At 37.6% G+C, this 15,748-nt stretch overlaps 1 protein-coding gene across 1 annotated transcript in view; it reads left to right on the top strand.

Moving 5' to 3' along the window:
* The window catches only part of LOC136859968 (uncharacterized), an 80,838-nt gene that overhangs the window by 31,574 nt on the left and 33,516 nt on the right, over window positions 1–15,748 (top strand). The gene's annotated exons all lie outside the window — the stretch shown is intronic.

Below are 15,748 nucleotides of genomic sequence, written 5' to 3'. Positions count from 1 at the left end.
TGTTTTTAACATATGTCAAAGATATATAAATATACAAATTTATAATTGTCTGTAGTTTTAGTTTAATGAACAATGGTCAATTGCACCAGCCCTACACATTGTGCGGACAACCTTTTTCTGTATTAGAATAATGTTATATACGTAAGAAGAATGCCCCATAATAAAAGTCTGTAATTAATGTGTGAATGGAAAAGATTTAAGGAAGCACTGGTTGGATGTGCAGAAAAGGTATGTGGTAGAACATCAGGAAATGTGAAAGACAAAGAGACACACTGGTGGAATGATAGAGTAGAGATTAAAGTGAAGGAAAAGAAAATAGCATGGAAAACATCTAAGACTGAAGAAAGTAGAAGAAAATATGCGGAGGCAAAGAATTTGTCCAAGAAAGTAGTGGATGAAGAAAGGAGGAAAAGCTGGGCCTTATTCACACAGAAATTGAGAAATGATATGTAGGGCAGCAAGAAATTACTGTATGGTATTTGAAGAAAGGAAAAGAGAGATCAAGTAAACACCAGATTAGTGAAGGATGAAGGCAGCATAATATTAACAAAGCCAGAAGAAATAAGAAATAGGTGGAGAGAGTATTTTCAGATGTTACTGAACATGAGAACTAATGACAGTCCTTCAGTGGACGACCAGGAAAGGCAATTAGTTGATGAAGAAATGGATAAATAAATTACAATTAATGAAATTGAAATGGCAGTAAGAAAGATGAAGAATGGAAAAAAACTGCTGGAATAGATGAAATTTCAGTGGAGATGATAAAGGCAGCTGGAGCTGTAGGCCTGCAGTGGACATATAGAGTTCTCAGGATTGTCTAGGAGAATAAGCAGGTCCCTGAGGATTGGCAAAAAGTAATAATCATCCCAATTTTCAAGAAAGGTGATAAGCAAGTATAGAACTACAGGGGAATTACTCTAATATCCCATATTGCTATGATAATGGAGAGGATACTGGAATGTGGGATAAGGTTGAGGGATGAAAATCAGATACAGGAAAATCAGTTGGATTTCAGAAGTGGAAGGTCAACAATAGAGCCCATTTTCATTATGAGACAACTAATGGAAAAGCAATGGGAGTATAGGAATGATTTGGTGATGACATTCATTGACATTGAAAAGACATATGACAGTGTCCCCAGGACTAAAGTTTGGGACAGTCTGGTGCAAAAAGGAATTGGACAGGGATTAATAAGTCATCATGGCAATGTACAAGAAATGTTGCAGTTGCGTGCAAACACAAGTTGGCAGAACAAGTTGGTTCAAAATCACTAGTGGGCTGAGACAAGGAAGTGTTATATCACCAATCCTGTTTACAATAGTAATGGATGACATCATGAGAACAGCAAAAGCAACATATGGAGGAAGAGAAATTAACATGTTATTATCAGATGATATTGTAATTTGTGAAGAAGAGGACATGTAGGTTGAAGAACTGTTGGATGTGGTGAATGGGAAGATCGAAGAATGTGGATTGAAAATAAGTGTAGTAAAGAGAAAGAAGGGAAAGGTCAGATTAGACTTGCTGACAAGCCCCTGGAAGTAGTGGAGACGTTCAAATACCTGGGGAGTGAATTAATGGAGAATGCTCGACTGGATGCTGAGATTAGTAATAGGATTAAAGCTGGAAGTTGTTTCTATCATAGTGTAAGAAACATGTTATGGGACAAAGCGGTGCCAATGGAAGCAAAGGAAACTATGTACAAGTTGTATTACGTGCTCATAACAACTTACAGAGCAGAAACTTAGACAGTAACAAAGAAGGATAAGAGTGGAATACAGGCAGCCGTCTTGTGGAGTATGATACAGAAGAGTAGAAGAGACAAAATAAGAAATGAGAAAATCCGGGAAGAAATTGGAGTCAAAAGAATGAATGATAGAATAGAGAAGAGCCGACTAAGATGGTTTGGGCACATAAAGCATGAGTGATGAAAGAATGCCAAAAAGCTGATGGAAATGCAAGGAATGAGAAGCTGCGGACGACCACGATTGAGATGGAAGGACACAATCCAACACAGTATTATAGAAAGAAACCTGGACTGGGACACAGTGTTGGAGGAGGAGTGGTGGAAAGACCAAAGAAAGTTGAGAGGAACCTTATTTGCCCTTACCCGGCTACAGCTGGGTAAAGGGAAATGATGATGATGATGATGATGAAGTAATGTGTGACCGGAAGAGACCAATATATGCCATCCTTTGGTAGTCAATGCTAACTAAATCCCTCATTTTCCATATCATATAGGCCCCTCAATTTCCATATCATATAGGCCACTCATGATTTTTTTTACTAACATGATCAATGTGTGTTTCCCAGTTCAACTTGGCATCAACCCAAAAGTTTGACTGACTTTCAATATCTTTGGATAAACCTATTGTGAGGAACTGAGTTTTATCCTGATTGCACAACAGCCTGTTCGATGAAAACCAATGCATTGAAGTCGCAAGAGCTTCCTGCGACATCTGATGCAAACCTGAGATGCTCTGGTGTTTTGTAATTAACGTTGCATCATCGCATAGGATATAAGAACGTGAGCTGTGACATTTTGTGGTAAATAATTGATTGTAGGATGCTAAATGGTTTATTTTGTCACCTATTCAATACATATAAATTTTACATTTAGGAATTTATTCTTAATTCCGCTTGAGACATGTTTCGCCCTTCATTGAGGGCATCATCAGTCAAAAATTATTACCTCAAGGTAAAAATCAGGTACCTGATTAGTATTTAACATGCACAAATTAGTATACATTATAATGGCAAAATTAAGTACGAGAAACTCTTGTACAATGGTGATGGTTAAACAATATAAGTTCAAAGAATAAGTCGGCACCAATGCTTAAATTACTGGGTAATTATACAGGGTGTCCACCCGTGTGGAAAACCTGGGAAACAGGGAAATGTCAGGAAATTCGATAAATGACTGGAAAACCTGGAAATGTCGGGGAATTCAGGAAAAATTCTGGAAATTCATTCTTCTGCCAGATCTATGTAATATAAAAACACATTTTTCAGTTTTTATAACATTACTCTAGGGCATATCTTTTATGCCAGGAATAAATCGTAATGAAAAGTTAATAAAGTGTGATCTCGAATGTGAAGTAACCAATAATATCAATAGCTATATGATAGATTGATCGAATTTTCAATGTTTTGATCTGCTTACTGTTGAATATTCTGTGTTGTTGAGGAATAGCGAGCTTGATGAATTTGGCCTATATTGCGTTCTCAGTTTTTATAATAGCTTAAATGCATGGTTTCCACAACAATATATGCATATAGACAAAATTCCACAACCCAACGGATGACTCTGTTTGTTTACTATGTAATGACTTGTGCCATAGTTACTACCTCGTAAAATGTAAAAACAGACACAAAACACTGACTGAATGCAGAAATGTGTGAAATTCTCTTAAACTTAATAATAATCATGAGCACTCAAATGAGTATTATTATTATTATTATTATTATTATTATTATTATTATTATTATTATTAAATGCGCTGACATAGGTAAGCCTTATGTAAATGTGTAGTGCATCATAACACCATTTGGGCTGCGCCACGTTGAGTTTCCAACCTATCTTTCGCGTGAGGGGTTCGGAAGTTTTGAGACACAACTAGTAGCTTGTATTATCATGTGTAATTTTGTGAATTCAGAACAAGATTTAAAATAGTGACATCACATTGTGAGATGAAGGTTACCGGGCGAGTTGGCCGTGCGATTAGGAGCGCGCAGCTGTGAGCTCGCATTCAGGAGATAGTGGGTTCGAATCCCACTGTCGGCAGCCCTGAAGATGGTTTTCCTTGGTTTCTCATTTTCACTCCAGGCAAATGCTGGGGCTGTACCTTAATTAAGACCACAGCCGCTTCCTTCCCATTCCTAGGACTTTTCTGTCCCAGCGTCGGCATAAGACCTATCTGTGTCGGTGCGACGTTAAAAAAAGGATCAAGGTTGTTTGGTGGTTAAGAGGTTTTGAGTTTGTGAAGTATGTTTGGATGTATTCGGTCTTGATCCAGCCAATCTCAAGCTGCCATTCATATCAATTTATATCGGTTGAGTGCAATTTCAAAACCTGGCTGACAATTGTATTGTCTACATCACCATATGGTTAAGCTACCTCACTCCGTGTGTTGGTATAGGTTTAATAGTGTTCAGTGTAGATGGAATTGTATTTACATCCGTGTGTTGGTTAGTATATAGTTAGTCCGTGTATCATACCTCAGTATAGTTCATGAAAGACAAGTGGCAAGAATGTGACTCAGCAAAAATTGGCACCGTGGTCTCGATCAGCCATATAACATCCTTCCTATGCCAGTCATTAGTTGCGAATAATTTATTTCTTTTATTCTTATTAATAATGTTCCTATTTTTGCTTGTGTCGGATATTGTTAGGAAGTGCATGCACTATCTTGGAAAGATTTGCGAATTTTTCACTTGTGATTCGCGTGTGATTTTTGTAGTTCGGTTTACATTTTATGAGGGCTGTGTGCCGCAGTTATATTGCATCAGCTGTTATTGAAGCAGTAGAGTGCTGGCAGCATAGATAAGGCAATGCTCACAGGTTTTACGAACTGTCAATTTAGAAGAAAGCTGTGCGGAATTTAGGGCTATTTAAAAGATTTTTACAATATCCTTATCTTTCTTCTTTTTTCAGCTAACAATATCTTCATCAAAGTCAAGGAAAACTTTATTTAATGAAAGGTGGCTGCTTGATGGTACTTTCAGAACATGGTTGAAACCCATGCCTCAAGACAAATTTTCAGCATATTGCATAATATTGTAATCTGCATAATATGTAAAACATCAGTTACTGTTAGCAACATGGGGGAGCAGGCATTAAAAAGTCACATGGGAGGAAAGATCATGCCAGTAGTGTCAAGTTCAGCCAGTTCTCATCATCCCTTTCAAGTTATTTTAAAAAAGGAACATTCGAATAGTGAAGTAACAAAGAGACTTAAACTCAGTAGATAATACCTGGCCACGCACAAGTTGCCCTCTGCCTGCCACAGCTACCACAACGAACTCTATCACATATGACTCCACTTCTTCTTCTTCCATTAAAGAAGGTTCACCAGAGACGAGATGTCTACAGAATTGTCTTTCAAGAGAGCAAGTAACCAAAGCTGAGATTATATGGTGCATGCATACTGTCATGCAACACCATTCTTTACGTGCCAGTGAAGCTAGTGTACGTTTGTTTCCAGTAATGTTTCCAGACTCTGAAACAACTTCGAAAGTTCAACCGCACAGAACAAAAGTTGCATATAGAATCATTCATGGTTTAGCTCTCTATTTCCATAAACAAGTTCTTGAGTAAGTGCACACATTTCTCCGTTGGGTTTGACGAATCACTGAATAAAGTTTCTCAGATGGACCAAATGGATCTTGTAGTTCATAGTTTCAATCGTGATACTAATGAAATATGCACTTCTTATTTTGATTCCATGTTTCTTGGACACTCTACCTCCTCAAATTTGTTAAATGGTTTTTTTGCAAGCACAGCAAGAACTCTATCTAAAAAAAACTTACAAATTTCAATGGATGGTTCCTTCAGAATTTTGGTAATTTATTAAATGATAATCTAGATGCTCCTATTTTGTTGAATATTGGATCTTGTGGCTTCCATACTGTGCACAATTCATATAAAAGGGCAGTAAAAGAAATCCTAAAAGTTTCAGACAGATCTTCCATTTGCCTCACTCCTTTATGAATCTTTTATTAATGATAAATGTCATGACAAGGTTTGTTAAGTCTGAGTTACTGCCGTCTTCAGAAAATGTCCTAAAACGAATTTAGACAGTAAAGAAAATCTTCTGCCTGCATCTAAAATTGACATAGGTTCTGCTGCTAAAGCAGCACTTCATGGCCCTCCTGTATTAAATGATAGAGATATGTTAGCGTTTCACACAGATTGTCTAAGAGGAATAGTAGCTTTATGCCAGAAGTTACTGGAAAGGTCTCCACTGGCATATCATAGTCATCATCATCTGCAGTTTCCAGCTGTTGGCTGGGTCTGCTCGCCGCTAGCATATAAACTGACTAAATGAATTTCTTGTTTTGATCTAAGTGTAGCCAAGTAGCCTGTAAGCAGCAGGCTGCTAAAGATAGCTTTAAATGCCTTTGTTGAAAACAAATGGATCTCGGGTAATGAAGCCGATCATGTACAAAGGGGGTTCACTTCTGTTTGTGAGAATGATACTTGGAAAGAAGAAGTGAATTCTTTGACTTCTAAAGACGAGAGGTTAGATCACTTTTGGCTTCGCACTGTTTTTCCAACAGTAAAGTGGGCTTCATTTCTCAAAATGGAAATGCTTCACTTGAACGTGGTTTTCCTTTTAGTAAAGAAATTAGAGTCGAGGACATGCTACAAGTATCCCTTGTAGCACAAAGAATAATATATGATGCTATCTCAAACCCTGGTGGAATTGAAAAGGTCTCCATTAATAAGAACATGCTCCATGTTGCAAGGAGTGCTCATGCTTTGTATGTTCAAAATCTAAAGGAGAAACGTGAAGCATTGGAAGTAGAAGATTCTTTGCAAAAAAAGAAAAAAAATATTAATAAGAGAAAGGCCGCTTTGTTGCTCAAAGAATTAGAAGAAAAGAAGCGGAGGGTGATGGCAGAAACTCGACAGTCGTTGGTGGCTAAGAAGAAATTTCTTCGCTGAAGCAGTAATGGTAGTACATTTTAAAAAAAACTTATTAATTAGACTAAATTAAACTTCCAAGTTTTGAAATTTAATATGCACATTAATTGCTTTTTTAAAAATGTGTTTAAATATTACTGATACTTCCTTTATAATTTTGTTTTTTGTCATTTTGTGTCAGGGAAAAAACTGGTTTTTATGTCTGGAAAACAGGGAAATGTCAGGGAATTTTAAAATCTGGATTTGGTGGACACCCTGTTATAGCAGAGTTCTGCAGTGGTGCTCTAAAGAATAATTGATGCACTCTTAGGAAATTATAAATTTTAAAATTATCTACAGTATAACAGTCGGGGGGAAGGGTATAGTGCTTGGCATCGATGTTTTTAACAAAAATTACTGCCAATGGTTGGTAACTATAAAGTAAATATACATTATCTAAATGAACAGTTGAGAAATTTACAGTTTATATACATATTTACAAGGGAGCAGCTTGGTGAGCAAGGATATAAAAAAGTAAATTACCAAGTGTGTCCCGTTGCTTTAATCGTTGGAAGATGATTGTAGCATTGTCATGTCAGAAATATGCAGAGGTTTAATCTTAGTTAATAATTACAGGGGGCAGGGAAAATATTCCATAGCCAAATGAGGTTCTATATGCATCAAACAGAAGGTTGTCTGGTTGAAGCACCGGGTTCGATACGGTGAACTTGTCAGCGTGGACGGAGACTCAGTGGGGGTCATTGAGTAAACAGTGCATTTGAATGGCAACAATGATGGCAGTTATTGTAGGTAAACGTATTGCTGGGAATGTGTTGTAGGTTGAATCCTTCGCTTTTTCTTCGTAGATTTCTTGTAGCTTGGAATGATGTGTGAAAGCATCGGTGTGAGATGCCGGTGAGACGTAAATTGATATTGTTTCGTGAATGTATGTATGAAGGACCTCGGGACGAAGTTACAGTTTTTTGTTGCTGGCTAGTGAAAAAAAATGAAGTTGTTTAGGCTGTGAACTGCAGTGGAGAGAGTAGAAAATATACGGTAACTATAGAGTCAGAGCGTTGTAGCTGGGACGAGGCATCACTTCATTTGGTGTGCGAAGAGGAGCCGTAGTGGCACACCATATTTGTGCCGATGTGCGCTGGAATTCTAGCGTGTTGTTGGCAGTTGTGTTGTATGAAGTGGAAGTTATCTGTAATCGAGATGTTAATAGTATTAGTTGGTGTGTAAGAATAGATCATGGTAAGTAATGAAGAGTAAATGTTATGTTACATACCTAATGTGTCGTTGAGAGGCAATTTGTTGAAGGATGTTGGTTGACTATGAAGGAGGCACAGTCGGTAATACGCACATGTGGTTGGCAATGGCGGCGGGAGGGGGTGGGGAGCTTTGGGAGGGAGGAGCATGGGCGGAGATCATGAGCAGTGGTGAGCTGTGGGAATGGAGGAAGGTAGAGTGGAGGGGTGAGCTTGTTGTGTGTTGGGAGTGCTGGTTGATAAAGTGTTGGTTTGTAAAAAGAGGGAGGGGGGGGGGGGGGAATGTACGGACTCGAAAAATTACGTGGATAGTATTGATGTATTTTTATTATTAATGCGGTTGAATGTTATTCGTTTTTGTTGGGTGTTGTAGTGTTTCTGTTGGTCGAGTGGCTTTTATTTCTCGTGTTGTATCGATGGGGTCGTAGTGGAGGGGGAAGTGCTTGGGTGGGAGGAGGTATGGGCTTGCCATCATTGCGTGTGGGGGGGATTGGTGGGAATGGGGGAGGTGGGGTGGAGGGGTATAACTGTCGACGTGCTGGGTGAGTTAGTTAATGTGGTATTAAAGATTTTAGACAAGCTGTTGCCTTGAAAATTCGTTTTTTGTAGTAAGGTGGGAATTTGTTCATAAAGGGTTTTTTTTTTAATATCTGTTATCTCGTTGAGGTTTTTGTCTTTATTGAAGTGTTGGTCTAGAAAGATGTATAGGTTCTCAAACTCAGTCATTAGTTTACCTTTCTCAACTCTTTTTAGGATTTTTAGGTCTTGTTCTATTGTGGTGAAGTGGTGGCCAGTGTCCCTCATGTGGGTGCTCATTGCGGAAAATTTATTATGTTTCTGGGAATTGTAGTGTTCTAAATAACAGGTTTGGAAGCTTCGGCCAGTTTGTCCGATGTACGAGGCATTGCATTGTGAACAGGTGAGTCTGTAAATACCTGAGCCCGTGTAGTGATTTTTCCTTAGGTTGACAGAGTTCTGGTTGCAAAATATGTTCTGGTTCGTGTTCTGCGTTTTGAAAGCAATGTTGACTTCGTGCTTTTTTAGGGGGTTGGCTATCTGGTGGATGACTGGATTAGTGTGTGTGAAAGTTGCGTATTTGGGTTTATTGGGTTTTATTGGGGAAAGTTTGTGTTGTTAATTTTAGTTTTACTTTGTTGATGATCTTGTTGATCATGTTGGTGTTGAAGCCGTTGAACTTGGCAATTTCTTTTATGTAATCAAGTTCTTTTTTTAGATTGGTAGGTGCAAGGGGAATTTTTAAAGCTCTATATATTAAAATGTAGTACGAGGCTTGTTTATGAGAGTTGGGGTGTAAAGAATTATTGTTTATTGTTAGCGGAGTGAAGGAGGGTTTTCTGTGTATCCGAAATTCAAAAGCATTGTCCATTCGTGTGATGTTGTCTAAGAAATTGATAGAGCCGTTGTTCTCATCCTCCTTTGTGAACTTTATATTGTTGTCTAAAGTGTTTAGGAATGTGAGGATGTTGTCGCTGCTATAGCACTGTTCATCGATGATGACTAATGTGTCGTCGACATAGCGGAGCCAAAGACGAATACCATTGATGGAATTTATTATTTTACTGTGTTCTAAGTTGTCCATGTAGATGTTCGCTAGAATTCCAGAAATAGGGTTTCCCATAGCTAAGCCCTTTTGGTGGTATATCTTGTTGTTGAAGGTGAAGTAATTATTATTTAATACAGAGGTTAGTACTTTAATAAACTCTTCAATTTCTATTTTGCTTAATCCACTGTGTTTGGAGAGGTTGTTTCTTATGATGCTGATGGTTTCGAGAACTGGGATGTTTGGATGCATGTTAGTGATGTCAAAGGAACATAGAATGTGGTTTGGTAGCAGTGTAAATTTATTTAAGGTTTGACGTAGGTCAATTGAGTTCTTAATGGGGTTTTTGTTGTTGGATTTGTAGTGTTTTTTGAGAAAGTAGTGTAGAAATCTTGAAGTTTTGTATGTTGGACTGCCTCTACTGTTGATAATTAGTCAGATGGGGATGTCTTTTTTGTGGGTTTTGGGTAAGGACTTGGCTGTGGGTAGGGTTGGATTCATATTGACTAGTTTAAAGATTTCTTGGTCAGTTAGGAGGAAAGTTGAATTTTTGAGAAGGGTTTTCAAATTGCGTTGTACTTTTGGTATAGGATCCCTGTTGATGATGGTGTAGGTTGTGTCTTCAGTTTTATTGACGTAGTCCTGTTTGTTCATAAGTACAGTTGTGTTACCTTTGTCAGCTTTTGTTACTATGACGTTATTGGTGTTTATTTTGGTCTTTAAAGCATGGATTTGTTTTGAAAGGGTAGTGTTTTTGCTGGTTTTTAACTCATTAACTAGGGAGGGCAGTTTCTTTTTTATTTCGTGTCTGAAGTCATTTTGTTTTTCTGTGGTGATCTGTTTATTAATGTTGGATTCTATTTCTGCAATAGTGGTGGTTAGGTCATCTGTCGTATTGAGGTTAGGCCAATTGTGTTTTAAGCCTCTGTTTAGGAGGTTCATTTCATTGTCAGAGAAGGTGGTATCAGACAAGTTAATGGTGGCAGGGGTGTTGTTTGAAATAATGGATGTAGTGTTATTGTTCTTATTGTGGTTTGTGCTTGGTTTAGTTGCCTTCAGATGGGCTAGTTTGAGGTTTAATTTTTCTTGTTTCTTTTCTAGTACATTAGTTAATTTATTGTCGGTATGTCTTAGGAAAGATTGCCATTCAAGCGGGGTAAGTATTGTGCAAGGGTTCGATACAGCTGTAAATTTAAGAATTGCCAGAATGAAAGAAAAAATGGACTGAGACCCCTGTGGTACACAGTTGTAACTTTCTTCAAAGTGGAATACCTATTTTTAATAGACAAACTGATATGTTACAGTGGAACCTCGATTCTCCGCTTTTGGAGGGATCGCAGGAAAAAAACCGTACAACACAGGAAAACAGAAAATCACCAACAATTTGGCTAAACATCAGAAAAATGAAATATGTATACTTACAATCTTACAAACACCCCTAAACCAAACTACAGCCCCAATGGGCCTACCAAGCGACCACTGCTTGGTCCGAAGGCCTACAGATTGCGAGGTGACGCATGGTCAGTGTGACGAATCCGCTCGGCCGTTATTCCTAGCTCTCTAGACCGGGATCACCATTAAACAGATCCGCAATTAAAGGTAATCGTAGAATGAGTGAACCTGAAACCAGCACTCATATCCAGATAAAAATGCCTGACCTGACCTGGAATTGAACTCAGGTCTTCCGGGTGACAGGCAAGCAAGTTAGACCGCGGGGCTGACTTCATATGTAAATTACCGGTGCTCGACTTAAAAATCGAAACTTAAACATTCAGTTTTTCTGGGGAAACTTTGTCAGTTTTCCCTGAAAACTTCTTTCAGTTCAGCAACTTTGATCAGCCAAACTCTTTGAAAAATCTAATAGCTGTTACGCCAAGCCAAACAACAATCGACCACAAGTAGTTTTTAATTCTCTAATCTAATCAAATAAAGCACATTAGATAAAAAGCGCCCAACATGATGGTGAAATCAATTTTTTTATTATTAAAAAAATTCCATTGTAATTATGGTCACCAGTATACTGTTCGTAATCAGTTTATGGAAATCTTGTACCGCATAAATTAGATCTATATCGACTTTTAAAGGTTATGTTCAACCAAGACAAAGTTGGTCATGGTTGAAGTATAGAATATGGTTTCAAATGTAAGTATCGATTTTCAAGTTCTCGAATGCATTATATTCAATTCTGCCCATCACTAATCACAATCAAATTGGAAAGACAAAAAATATCATTAACACTTCCAAAATTACGGTTATTCGCGACCTTGAACTCAGCTGGAAAGGGCACTCGCCGTACAATTTGGTACGAGTTCGAAATGATACAGAGTTTTTGAATGTAACATGCGCAAATAAAACGGCTGCGGTTTTTATAATATTTTAACACAAAAATGTGAAATTCTCAGTCTTATATTATGACCAAAACAGTAATAGGCAATCCCAAAACCTCCCATGGCTTTATGTATGTAAGGTGCAACATCTGTTCTGTTCTCGATAACATAATCGTGTGTTACAAATTTCATATTTGGTCCGTATTGAAATGTACGTCAATTTAAGATATTGCTAAAATTTATTAGGATCAACCTATTCAATACAATAGAATTTACAAAATTAGGACTTACATCCTAGTAAATTAAAATTTGAAGGGACGTGTTTCGCCCTTTAAAAGGGCATCATCAGCCTTTTTACACTCATACTTAAAGATAAAAATCAGGATCCTGATTGTCATGGTAAAAAATATAAATGAGAATATAAGATTAGAGTGGAATTATACAATGTGAGAAATTGTTATGAGTTCTTAAATAATAGTTTACAATTAAAACTTCATTTAAAATGTTTGTGAAGAAAAAATAGTTGAAGTTGGTATGATATTACACTAGTGATTTTAAAAAAAATGATTTTATAAATTAGACAAACTAGGCCTTAACCACATAATAACAAGAAGGTCTCTGGCGAAAGTTGCCGTATCAAAGTTCGAGTGAAATTCGGCTGGAAGCAACTTGATTTACATGTTGAAGAGAAGGTTAATGAAACTTAGTAGCCGCTTGAGATGACATTGAAACTTCTTGTTGAAAAGTCGTGATATTTAACTGTAATATGGCGCTATATAGATTATAAAGTTGGATCCAACTAATCCATTAGTCTCGTTATTTACGTAGTGGGTTCGCGGTCTCCGTAATCTTGTTGAAGGAGTTATAAAGAGTTCATAATTGAATGTTGCCGTATAGATCTTTGTTAACTTGTATACTGATAGTTAAGTGGGAACATTCTTACTTGTTGTTGGCTGTAGTTTTGAATATAGACTAACTATTGAAGAATATGTGGTGAAGAATCTGTAATGAAAAGAGAATGAAAGATATGAGGTTTAGAGGAAAAAACGGTTCATTAGGCGAAATGATGTATATTCAATTACTTACATTCTCGATTTTTGCAGTATGAACTGGTTGTCTGTATGGTCTTGGAACGAGTAAGATTTGAATGTCGTGTATTGTATCTGTGTGGAACTGAGGAAGGGGGGTGTAATGGAGGGAAGGAAATGTGCGGGGCGTTGAGCTTGTGCGCTATTGGGCGAAACATGTCCCTTCAAATTTTAATTTAATAGGATGTAAGTCCTAATTTTGTAAATTCTATTGTATTGAATAGGTTGATCCTAATAAATTTTAGTAATATCTTAAACATAATCGTGTACGATAATATTAAAATACTAAATTTGTGTTACTTAAGAAGGAGCAGTTTCAATTCCTGCCAGAAAGTCCAGTTACTATACAGTGCCCTGAGGGTAGTGCCGAAAATCTGTTTGGCGATACACTTGAGAAAAGTAAAAAAATAAACATCTAACCCTGGATATAATGTAGACGTTTTGCAAGTACGAACATTTGACGAAACTCGTTTTGTCTTCAGGTTGAGATGTCAAAATGTGCTCTGTCTCCTTCCGATTGTTGTGGACACTCTCTGCTTTGATATCCGGGGATTCTCTAAACAATACCACCCGAATGTGATGCTAAGATGGTCTCTTATGCAAGTTCACCACCGATCGCTTTTCCAGTACAGTACTTCCTCTAAATACTGCAGTGACGGGTCTTTCAGTTCACCAACTTTGATCAGCCAAGCTCTTCGAAAAATATAATAACGCCAAGCAAAACGACAATCGACCACAAGTAGTTTTTAATTCTCTCATCTAATAAAATCATGGACTGATGACCTTCGATGTTAGGCCCCTTTAAACAACAAGCATCTAATAAAATAAAGCACTTTAGATACAAAACCGCCCAACATGATGGCGAAATCCCTTCTTTTCTCAATCTTCCATTGTAATTTATTCTACGGTATACTGTTCATAGTCTGTTTCTGGAAATCTTGTACCACGTAAATTAGGCCTACATCGACTTTTAATGGTTATGTTGAACTCGAGAACATGGTTTCCAATGCATGTGTCGATTCTTGAAAGTTCTAGAATGAATTATATTCAATTTTGCCAGTCACTAATTCAATCAGATTGGAAAGAGAAAAAAAATCATCAAAATTTCAGAAATTAGTTATTCGTGGCCTTGAGCTCAGCTGGGAAGCACGCTCGTTGCACATGTCAGTACAAGTTGGAAATGATACAAACCATTTAAATGTAACGCGCGCAAATAAAACGACTGCAGTTTTTTATATTTTAACACGAAAACTTAAAATTCCCAGTCTTATATTAGGACCAAAACAGTAATAGGCAATCCCAAGACCTCCCATGGCTTTTTGTATGTAAGGTGCATCATCTGTTCTAGTCTCGATAACATAATCGTATACGATAATACTAAAACAATACCTGAAATACTGCCTGACTATACTGCAGTGACTATACAGTGCCTTGAGGAAAGTGCCGAAAACCTGTTCGGCAATACAATGGAAAAAAGTAAAAATATAAACATCTAACCCTGGACATAATGTGGATGCTTTATAAGTGCAAACATTTGACGAAACTCGTTCCGTCTTTAAGTAGAGCTGTTGAAATGCGCTGTGTCTCATTACAGTTGTGGCCACTCTCTACTTTATGGTTTTCGAGATCCTCTAAACAGTACCACCCGAATGCGATGCTAAGATGGTAACTTGCGCAAGTTCACCATCGATCGCCTTTCCGGTACAGTACTTGCTCTAATGATCGCAATGACGGTGCGTTAACGCCGAGATCCATAAGTATGCCCTAGCCGTCCTTTCGTGAGATAAAGTTTTTTTGAAAAACGCATGATCGAGGATTTGGCGTTGATGGGACTGAAATTTCTGGATGGCTGATCCTCCTTTCCGAATGCACGCAGCTCCTCCCCATGCACCGGCCACATGCCCATAGCTCCGGCTTCTCAGGTCCACTCCCCTCCACTAAGACGACACACTTCAGTACGAGAAGCAGAACGTTAGTGACTGCCAGTATTTCATAAACCTCTTGCACAACAAGACAACAGTCCAGCAATACTCAAGGTAAGCGTTAACACCACAGACTCAAAATTTAAACGTAAATCCTCCTCTCTTTTCGTTCATTTTTTGAACCTAATTAATAATGGATTTCTCCTTCCTTTCAGAACTTGTATACTTTGGACAACTTAACATTTAATAACTTACACCACATTTTGAACGCCCCTTTCAACTATTAAACCAACATCTGAACACTCTAACAACAGAAGCACACCATCAACATAGAATATTGTTCAACAGAAGGAGATAATCAATGACATTTCAGCAGTCCTCATTAAATTTTTAATTAAGTATTAAACATAAGTTCTCGAGTAGAAATACGACATGAAATTAACGTATTTCTGTGCTAGGCACACTATCAACACTGAATATTGCTCAGCAGATGAAGATGGTCTAATGACATTTCAACAGCCTCATTTAGTTGGTCTCTAATAAACTGTTCAACATAATTGTTCAAGTAGAACTACAGCATAAATACGTCTTCCTGGGCTAGGTAAAAAAAAAAACCCTTATTCACTACTTTTGAATAAGACTATATCAAGTACACATGCCAAGGTCCAACATTACAAAAATTGGCAGTGTTGGAGTGCATTTCCTTATTTTGTATATAATCATTTGCATGTTCTATACCCATTTTCATCCTTTTGTAACAGAATCTTTAAACTTTCATTTCATATTCAACATTGGCTCTAGGTCATCAATATTGTTAATTCTCTCTTGTACCTAAATCAAGCTACTCATATAATGACAGCACTAAAAGCCATACGCCATTTCATTTTACCACCCCCTCTCCTACTCTTCCGGCCAACATTTTGATGGTGAATTCACCCCCCCCCCCCCTCCCAG

Source organism: Anabrus simplex, chromosome 1 (assembly GCF_040414725.1).
Source record: "Anabrus simplex isolate iqAnaSimp1 chromosome 1, ASM4041472v1, whole genome shotgun sequence".
Taxonomy (NCBI): domain Eukaryota; kingdom Metazoa; phylum Arthropoda; class Insecta; order Orthoptera; family Tettigoniidae; genus Anabrus; species Anabrus simplex.
The sequence above is the reverse complement of the archived record's forward strand: the minus strand, read 5'-3'. Positions and strand labels throughout refer to the sequence as shown.